Genomic DNA, 10,140 nt, shown 5'->3' with positions numbered 1-10,140 from the left:
TAGAGGTTCCAGTGAGCCGAGATTGTGCCACTGCACTCCAGCCTGGGTGACAGAGTGAGACACCGTCTCAAATAAAAACAAAAAGCATGTCAAAAATCAGTTGCGCAAGTTGTATGAAACAGGTATTCTGCAGCTCTGTCCCTTGTTTATTAAGATATGCACAGTTTCTGAATCAACAAATATATCTGTGATTCTTTTATACTACTACATAAAAGAACAGGAGTAATTCTTGCCTTATAAATTAAATGTCAAACATTTCCTGTATGTAATCATTTGTTCCTAAAATATGATTTAGTCCCAGCATGTTTATCCCTGTTTTCTCTTTTTCTCTCCAGCTCCTATCTAGTCCTTCAACAAATCCTGTCAACTCTACCTTCCAAATGCCTCTTGAATCCAGCCATCTCACCACCTCCAACACTACCACCATTTTTGTTAAAGCCACCATCATCTCTTCCCTGGACTATTACAATACCTTCCTAATTATCTCCCTGCCTCTGCTATTGATTCTTCAGGGTCCATTTTCCACACTGCCAAAGCAATTTTTTAAAAAATTATTTTAAAAGGTGATTCTCTTCTTGGTGGCTTTCCATCACAACCTAGAAAAAATCGAAAGATCTGTAAGGGCCTAGTGACCTGTCCCTCACTACGTGTCTGACCCTGTAGCCTACTGTTCTCCCCTTGTTCAGTGTGCTGCAGCCACACTGGCCTTCTTGCTATTCTTTGAATACAAGGGAGCTTCTACTTCAAGGCATTTACATTGGCTGTTGCCTTAGCTTAGAACGCTCTTTCTCCAGATAGCCGCAGAGCCCACTCCCTCACCTGACTCATGTCTCTGCTCAAATGTTAATGATCAAGTGGCAGTCCCTGGCCTCCCTCTTAAAATTACAACCCTGTCACTCTCCAATACTTTCCTCACCATTTTCTCAAAAGCACTTACCCCTAACCAACATATGAATTTTTTTTGTCTCTTTTTATTGGAATGTAAGCTTCATGTAAGCAGGAACTCTATATCACTGCTATACCCTCAGCATTTAAAACAATGGCTGTACATCATACATGCTCAATATTTGTTGGGTAAACTACAAGAATTCTGGTATTTGAGAGCCGAAGGGCCTTAAGAGACCAACTCATATAATCCCCTCATTGTCCAGATGGGGAAAACGGGAACCCAGAGAGACAAAGATATTTGGCCAGGGTCACATGGTTAATGGAGCTTTAGGTAGAACCCAGGCCTGCAAACATCTAGTCCAGTGTTCAAACTGGCCTCTGCCCCCTCATTTTGTATAGCCAGAAGTTAAGAATGATTTTTTTTTTCATTTTCGAGTGGTTGAGAAAGTAAAATATATATATACTATATTGTGACATGAAAATGATACGAAATTCAAATCTCAGTGTATGTAAAGTAACTATTAGAACACAGCCATGCCCAGGCATTTACATGTGGCTGTTTTCCCCATATAATAGAAGAGTTGAATAGTTGGCAATGAAGACTGTGGCCTACAAACCCTGAAAGATATACTATCAGTCCCTTTACAGGAAAAATTTGCCAAGCCCTACTCTAAACAATATTCCGTGACTGGAAATGTGTTTTCTAAAATTCTGGTATTAATGCAGAGAATAAAAGCAACAGATATCAGAATGATGTGCACCGAATATTGTTTCTTAGTCAATGTCTCTCACCCCTTATACATCTTTTGGGATAGAGAACTGGCTATGCCAGCCCTAGTGGCATCACTGTACTGCTTAAGGCTATCAACGTGGGCTAAATCCTCTCATCCCTGTGAGGAAACTAAGGCCGTAAGAACTTGGGCTTCAGACTTAGACTTGTAGCCCCAGCTATGTAAGCAGATTTGTCAGGACTCCCAGCTCAAGTGACAAAAACCCTACTCCAGCTCCCTTACGGTAGAACATGTATTGGTTCATGTAACTGAAAAGTCCAGGTGTTCAATGATATGGTTAGGATTCTGTCTATCTCTTGATTGTGTTTTCCTCTCGGTTAGTTTCATTCTCAAGCAGGCTTTTCTTTGTGGTCTCTGGAGAGACCTCTTGAATCCCAGGTTAAAAAGAAAAAAACAAAAACCCAAAAAAAACAGATGTCAGAATTTATCCGAGTACGCAGGTCTGTATCTTCTTTCCTCTGCATTCATCTTACTTGGCTAGGATTACTGATTATGCTGAATGACATTTAATTTTTACATGCCCTGTGACTTTTCTAAACTAGAAGCATAATTTTAAATTTTCACCTAAAAAAATAAAACAAATTACGTGTTCCTCTTCTGAAAACAGGCCTATCCCGTTTGAGAAGCTTTCTGGTGGGCGACCTCATCAGAAGGAAGGTTACTCATTCCTGAAACAGACGGCATTTGCCATGTGTGAAGTGTGGAGGGTGTAAAGATGATGAGGCAGGAGCCCTGTGCACTGTGATGTGCCGTGATAAAGGCAAGACTCAGCAGCTTCAAGACACCAGAGGATGGGAACCAGATTGGGAATGGGACATGGTGACATAGGTGATTTCCCCCAAGCAGAGCAGCCAAACGATGTTTAATAAGCTGCGTAAAGGGTTTAAGGGGAACGTTGAACAACGAACAAAGCCCCCAAGTGAGAGAAATTGAGATTTAGTCTAAGTAAGGAGTTAAGATACTTCCAAATACCTAGACCCATAGGATAAGCCAGGTTTATGAGGCCTTCTACAAATCAGTCCTGCCAGACTAATCTGTTTGTGCACTCCAAACATGATGGACTCTCCTGGATTCCCCTGTCCTTGTACAAGATGTGCCTTCTATCTGGGAAGTCCCTTCTGCCCACCCCCACCACTTGTCTTACAGATATTTTCCCACCCATGCTCATTCCTCTAAGGCAGTTAATTGCCTTTCTGCATCTTAACTACCTGGGTCTGTTTTAGCACTTATCACTACATATAATGTGCTTTATAATTTAAAAAATTATTCTCACCGAAAGTAAGATGAGTTTCAGGGGCAAATTACCTCCCAGAAAGCAAACAAGCTAACTCTTCTCATAGATGGGGTAAATTCCAGCTGCTGTAAAATCTCCACTTCCAAGGCTTCAGCTGCTATCCCTACGCTGATATCTCTGAAATTCCTTCTCTTAGATCCAGGCTCTCTTCTGAGCTGCAGACCCATATGTCCCATTCCCTCCTGGGCACTTCCACTTGAATATTCCCCTGGTACACTGACTCAAAACCGAGCTCATTGATCCCTCTTGCCCTTCCTCAATTGCTCCCGTGTTCTGTGTCATTGGGAAAAATAAAATAAAATATTAGAAATCTGATAGTTATCTTGGACATTTTCCACTCCCCCACTCCCTATATCCAGTCTCTGAAATGTTATATAGCTGATGATATCATATATTATACATTTGTATGTATTTATACCATATATACTACATAGATATGGTTCTATATAACATCATGTATAACCTTAATATGTAAAGTTGGCCAGACGTAGTGGCTCACGCCTGTAATCCCAGCACTTTGGCCAAGGCAGGCGGACCACTTCAGGCCAGGAGTTTGAGACCAGCCTGGCAAAATAGTGAAACCACGTCTCTACTAAAAACACAAAAAATTGGCCGGGCACGGTGGCTCACGCCTGTAGTCTCAGCACTTTGGCAGGCCAAGGCGGGCAAATCACCTGAGGTCAAGAGTTTGAGACCAGCCTGATCAACATGCAGAAACCCCATCTCTACTAAAAATACAAAATTAGCCAGGCGTGGTGGCGCATGCCTGCAATCCCAGCTATTTGGGAGGCTGAGGCAGGAGAATCGCTTGAACCCAGGAGGTGTAAGTTGTGGTGAGCCGAGATCACGCCATTGCACTTCAGCCTGGGCAACAAGAGCAAAACTCTGTCTCAAAAAAAACAAAAACAAAAGCAAAAAATTAGCTGGACATGGAGGCAACGCCCCAGTAATCCAGCTACTCAGGAGGCTGAGGCACAAGAATCACTTGAACCCAGGAGGTAGAGGTTGCAGTGGGCCGAGATGGTGCTACTGCACTCCAGCCTGGGTGACAGAATGAGACTCTGCCTCAAGAAAAAAAAAAAAAAAAGGTAAAGTTTATTAGAAAACTGGATGTGTTCTAGATGTGTACATGATGATATACAACATAATAAAGTAAAATAATAAACTTTTAATTATATTATTTCTGTTCATCCTCCTTGTTCCTGCAGCTGCCTCATCCCTTCTCCCTTAGAATATTAGTTAATAAACGTTCAGTATTGCTGCAATCAAGTACTTACCCCTTCAAATCTATCTTCAAACCAACTACTTAAGTCTTCTTTCCAAATCTCCAACTTCACCCATGTCATCTCCATGCTTACAAGCCCCTCATAGTTCCTATTTTGAAGTTGAAATTCCTTGGCATTCTATAGAAGACTTATTTGTGAGGCTATTTGTAAGCTGTATCTACCCTCTGCTGGAAACAGATTAATAGGGGAGATTTATTTTCAATAATGTGGTCAGGGTAGAATTCTCTGAGGAGGGAACATCTAGCACCTTGAGGATCCCCACTTAGCTAGTGCCTTCTGTGTGACCATTACCTCATCTTCTTAGTGGTAACAGTGATAACAATGGCTCTTGGTGGCCAAGAACTTAACTCGTAGATGCATCGTGGTCTCCTGGTAGCTTCGCAGCACTTGTCAATGGGTTATCTATTAATGTCCATTTTACGGTTGAGGGAACTAAGGCTCATAGAGTTTGTGACTCGCCTTCGGTCCCCCAACCAGTGTGTAACAGGGTCAGGTTGTCAGTGTAGGCCACCTGGCTCCAAGCCCGGAATCCTTAACCACTGTGCTGTGCGACTCCTGCAGGATGCTGCTTCCTGTGTCACTGTAGGCTTGTAGACTTCCAAGATGAATCTAAACTCCTCAACACTCAGCCCCCCACAATCTGGCTCCTGTCTACTTCCCTAGCCTCATCTCCCTTTGTTGCCCCAGCAAACACTAACTGGGCTGCCACTCTTCATCCTGGTCCAACTCCTTTCTGCGTTTGCCTGTCTGCACTTACTTATCCTTCAGGACTTATCTGAAATGTCACCTCCTCCAGGAAGTCTTCCTGATCCACCACCCATAAGCCAAGTTAAGTGACCCTCCTCCTTGCTTCTATAGCACCCTTTGTAGCACCTGTCACACTGCACTGAGTTGCTGGCTTTCTTCTCTCTTAATAGACTGTTCTGTTCCTCAAGGGCAGGGACAAGGACAGCTTCCTCTATTTCCTGGGCCTAGTGTGGAACCTGGTATGGAGTAAACGCTTCACAAATGTCTGCTGACCTGAACTTACTTAGTGAACGTCAGAGCTTCCTGGAAGGGGACTTCCAGTAACTATAATTGTTCACATTTGCAATATGCTTTGAGGTATGCAATATTGCTTTGCCATATACTTTGAGGCTTTGATTTGTCCCCTGCCTTCATAAAGAATTTGATGTGGTACCTAGTAGAATAACAAACAGAAAATTCAGAGAGCCCGTGCCATAATGACGGCTAATGTTTATTGATCGATCACTGTGTGCCAGGCATATTTCTGAGTCCTGTTACATGGATCATTTGTGTAATTTTCACAACCATAGGAGTTGAGCTGGGTTATCCCCACTTAACAGATGAGGAAACTGAGGCTGATGAGTGACTGAAGAACTTGTCCAGGGTTACCCAAGTAATAAAGGGAAGTGACAAGGTTGACATTAAGGCCATCTGGCCCCAGAGTTTTGTGCTGCTCAAAGCCCTGTCACACTGATTATCTTATTGACTCCTCTGAGATTGATATTGTCCCCAGACATTGATACTGAGAAAAATGTGTTTCAGGTAAGTGACTTTTCCAAGTTCAGCGCGCCAGGAAGTGGCTGGGCTGGGATTGGTGGTCTGTCTTATGCCCAGGCTCTCTCCGTCACTTCCACATCCCATCACTTCCACATCGCTGATTCACACGCGCATTTTGCAAACAAGGACACTGAGGCCAGGAGAGGTAAATTGCCGGCCTAGGGTCATACAGTTTGTACCCCATTCTGTGCTCTTTCCTCAAACAGGAAATACCTAGGAAGCTGATGGGGTGAGGGTAGGGTCCTAGGCTTGGAAGGGGGGTGCTGCCGTGTCTCTTCCCATTGTCCCTTTCCCATTTGTCACAATCTGAATGTTTAAATTTCGTATTTAGTATTTACTCTGAAATGGCTTTCATCTGATTTCCCCCTTGCTCACCAATTTAGCTGTCAAAGTAAATAAATGTGAAGCGGGGTCTCCAGCCTCCCCCAGCTCACATTACCTTCCTAGAATTACTCCCCAGCAGGGTCGAACCATTGCTGGGGGCCTCCCACAGAATTATCCAGTTACTAATGAAGCCTCTTTCAAACTGAACCCTTGGGCCTAGACTCAAATGGGGGAAGATGGCAAAATTCACCCCAGAGGACCAGATGACCACATCCTGTTTAGTGACCGGGAGAAGAACTGTGAAGTGAGAAGATGCCATTATTCATGTAGGGTGCTTAATACAGCTTCAGGGATGTATAAATGAATAAATCTGCAACACTTTAAAAAATATTAGTTTTTTTTTTTTTTTTTTGAGATCAAGTCTCGTTCTTTTGCCAGGCTGGAGTGCAGTGGTGCAATCTCGGCTCACTGCAGCCTCTGCCTCCCAGGTTCAAGAAATTCTCCTGCCTCAGCCCTCAGCTTCCCGAGTAGCTGGGACTATAGGCACTTGCCACCACGCCCGGCTAATTTTTGTATTTTTAGGAGAGACTGAGTTTCAATATGTTGGCCAGGATGGGCTTCATCTCCTGACCTCGTGATCCACCCACCTTGGCCTCCCAAAGTGCTGGGATTACAGGCATGAGCCACTGCACCCCCCAAAAATATTAGTTTTTAATGTATAGTTAGTTGTCACTTCAATTCTGAGAGGTATCATTATCCCTGTTTTGCAGGTAAGGAACTGAGGCTCAGAGAAGCAAAGTGACTCAAAGTGACCCACAGTTTGTCATAGGAATAAATCAAGTATCCTAATGGAACGTACTATGTTTACTAATCCTAATTTTGCCAAGGTCACTCCTATCTGGACTCTTTTTCCTGATGGAAAAAGATGGAGTCAGGAGTCATTGGAAGACAGATTTCTTTACCGAAGTAATTTCACTTCTGTCCTCTTTGAAGTTAGGCAAGTTCTGGGCTTGAATAATGGTTCTGCATCTTCCTTAGATAAGTTATTCAGGAGAAGATTTGATTTTTTTGGTTGATTCATCCCCTGCCTTCATAAAGAATTTGATGTAGTACCTAGTAGAATAACAACCACAAGATTCAGCCAGTCCATGCCATAATGATGGCTGTTTATTATTTGCTTACTCTGTGCCTGGCATATTTCTGAGCCCTGTTACATGGATCATTTGCGTGATTTTCACAACCATAGGAGTTGAACTCTGTTATCCCCACTTTACAGATGAGGAAACCGAGGCTGATGAGTGGCTGCTGAAGAACTTGTCCAGGGTTACCCAAGTAATAAAGGGAATAAAAAACTGATGCCAAGGTTGGCATCAAGGCCATCTGGCCCTAGAGTCTTTGTGCTTCACTACTGACTTCACTGCCTCTTACACCAGTTTTTATTATCTGAGCACTTCATCAGAATTCAGGAGCAGAACTGCATAGCAGGTAAGAGTTTGGGTTCTAAAATCTGAGTGCCAGAGTTTCAAATGAGACTCCTGTAAGCTTGTTTCCTCAACTATAAAAGAAAGACAATAATATAACCTCTTTGTAAGGTTGTTGCAAGCATTAAAGAAGATAATGCGTGTAAACAACAAAGGGCTTAGCACATAAATGCTCAATAAATAGTAGTTATTATTGTAGTTATTATCACTCTAGGAGCACATGCTTCACATTCCCCCTCATTAGAGTGCAGCAGCTTGTTTGTCCAGCCTCTGAACCTTTGTGGTCCTCTCTCTAGCTGAAATACTTTCTTCTCCTCCCTGAACCCATCCAAATTTCACCTGCCCTTTAGTTCTAGCTCAAGCCTCCTCCACGGCTCATGTCTAAGGAGTTTTGCAAAGCCAGTACAATCTTCATGGTCTTCTTTCCTGGAGTCCTTCTGCACTCACAAATCTAGCATATGTGCAGCATTCTATAATGTTTATTAACCTTCCCATTCCCCCAGCCACCCAAAGGGGATGAAGAGAAGGAGATAAAGCAGGTCCTATTGTTATTCCCATTTTGCCGATGAGAAAACAGGCTGAGCCTATAAGTGGTGAGGCTGGGAGTCATATCCAGGTCTTTTAACAGAGAAAGTGGAGTGTGTGTGTATGTATGTGCGCACACGCATGTGTGCACGTGTGTGCGTGCAGAAAGTAAACATGGTCATGTCTGCAGCCTAGAAATCAAGAGTATGAGCTCTAATGTGAGATGAATCTGGTTTTAAGTCCTTGGTTCTGGCAATTAGCCATGTGCGCCATTTTGGATATATCACATGAACTATCTGAACCTCAGTCTCTTGATCAGTAAAACAAGCACGCTGAGAGATGCTCCCTCACGGGATTATTGTGAAAGGAAAATGAGATCATGATTGTAAAATGCCTAGTATCATGCCTGGCACAGATTAGTAGCTGTAATAACTGGGAATAATCCCAGTAGTAGCTGAAATTATTATGTGCAAAGGAGATATTTGAGAGGGAGGGGTTGTTCGTCTGTGTTCACGTTTGAGAATGCATGTGTATGTGTGTACACATGTGTATCTATGCATACACCTCACCCGCTTTCACGTTGCAACTTGTTCTCTTCGTATAAAAGAGTAGGGTTCAAAGAGAAACTCTTTTCACTCTGAATTTCTGTGTCTGAGAGCAATGAATGACCGGGATGCAGAGAGTGGGAAATGCCATTAGCTGAGGCTGGGGCTATTTTTGTGTACCTTGGTGCCAGTAAAGGAACAGACATTTGTATCTTTGGGGAATGTGGGTGTGGATCTTTAGTATCATGTTGGTGTGCAGGCATCCTCTACTACCTGTATCTGTCAGAACCTGCCTGTGTGTGTGCAAACTGAGACTCTAACTACTGGGAATCTATGGCTGCAGAAGTATATGTGCTGTGTCTGCCTATAAATGCCTATCAATAGTTGTCTCACCATCTGTAAGGATGTAAGTACATACTTGAGGGTGCCTGAGTAGAGGACATAAGGTTATACATGGGTTTGGAGCTCTGTGAAAACCTGTGCCCTCTTGAGTATATGGCTGTGTGTACAAATGGAAGAACAATTGTGTGGGGGGGGTGTTTACATCTGTAAATGAGGGCAATTATGAAGGTGATGACATGTGTGGTGTGGTGAGGTGGGCTGTCATGGTGTCTGTAGGGCTGGATCTATGTCTGAGTGTGCTTATTTGTTTTTAGAAGATGATGTATGTTTACATGTGTCTCTTTAGGCTCAGTTTGTGTGTGGAGAAGGGGGCTGAGACTCTAAGTGTCCACTTGTGTATGCTGCAGGGCATTAGTGTGTGTAAGGCTCCATCTTTGGGTTTAAAGTTTCTGTGTCTGTGTGTCTGGGGGCAGTGTCTTCTGTCTAAATGCCTGGGCCTTCTTGCCTTCCCTACCATTCTCATTGTCAGTAGAACCCTAGAGAAGATGAGATGGGCATTGGACTGTGTGGTCAAGCAAATCCTGAAGGGAAGGGGAATGTGCCAAGCAATCCCTTCCAAGAGAATTCAGGGAAACTACCCTCCTGTCTCACCCAACCCGATCCCACTCAGTCCCTGGGAGCTGGTGCACTCTCTGGTTCTTATAGAGCAGAGGTATCTGTGCAGGTGTGTGAGAGTAAGTGTGGCGCCTCGTGCCCGTGTAAATGATGTGAACAGGTAATCATTTGCATTAGTGTGTACATAAATGTACCAGACATGGGATTGCATCAACACATAATAACACATAATAACGTGTGACCTCCTACGGAATCTATCTCCGCAGATGGTATGGCCATGGGTCCCTCCTGTACCTGTGAGTGGGGCAGTGTCTGAGGAAGACGGGTGCCCCTTGAGGGAGGGGCAGTAGTGAGAGCTGGGTGGATGTGTGCCCGCCGGTGCCTTTGTGTACCGGCGTGTCTCCGAGTCTCTCTGTTGGCAGCTCTGAGTTTCTGTGTGTCTCTGCGTCTGTGTGTGTGTCTCTCTCTCTGGGTCTCTGCCTCGTC

This window comes from Nomascus leucogenys, chromosome 8 (genome assembly GCF_006542625.1).
Source record: "Nomascus leucogenys isolate Asia chromosome 8, Asia_NLE_v1, whole genome shotgun sequence".
Taxonomy (NCBI): domain Eukaryota; kingdom Metazoa; phylum Chordata; class Mammalia; order Primates; family Hylobatidae; genus Nomascus; species Nomascus leucogenys.
Note: the sequence above shows the minus strand (reverse complement) of the source record.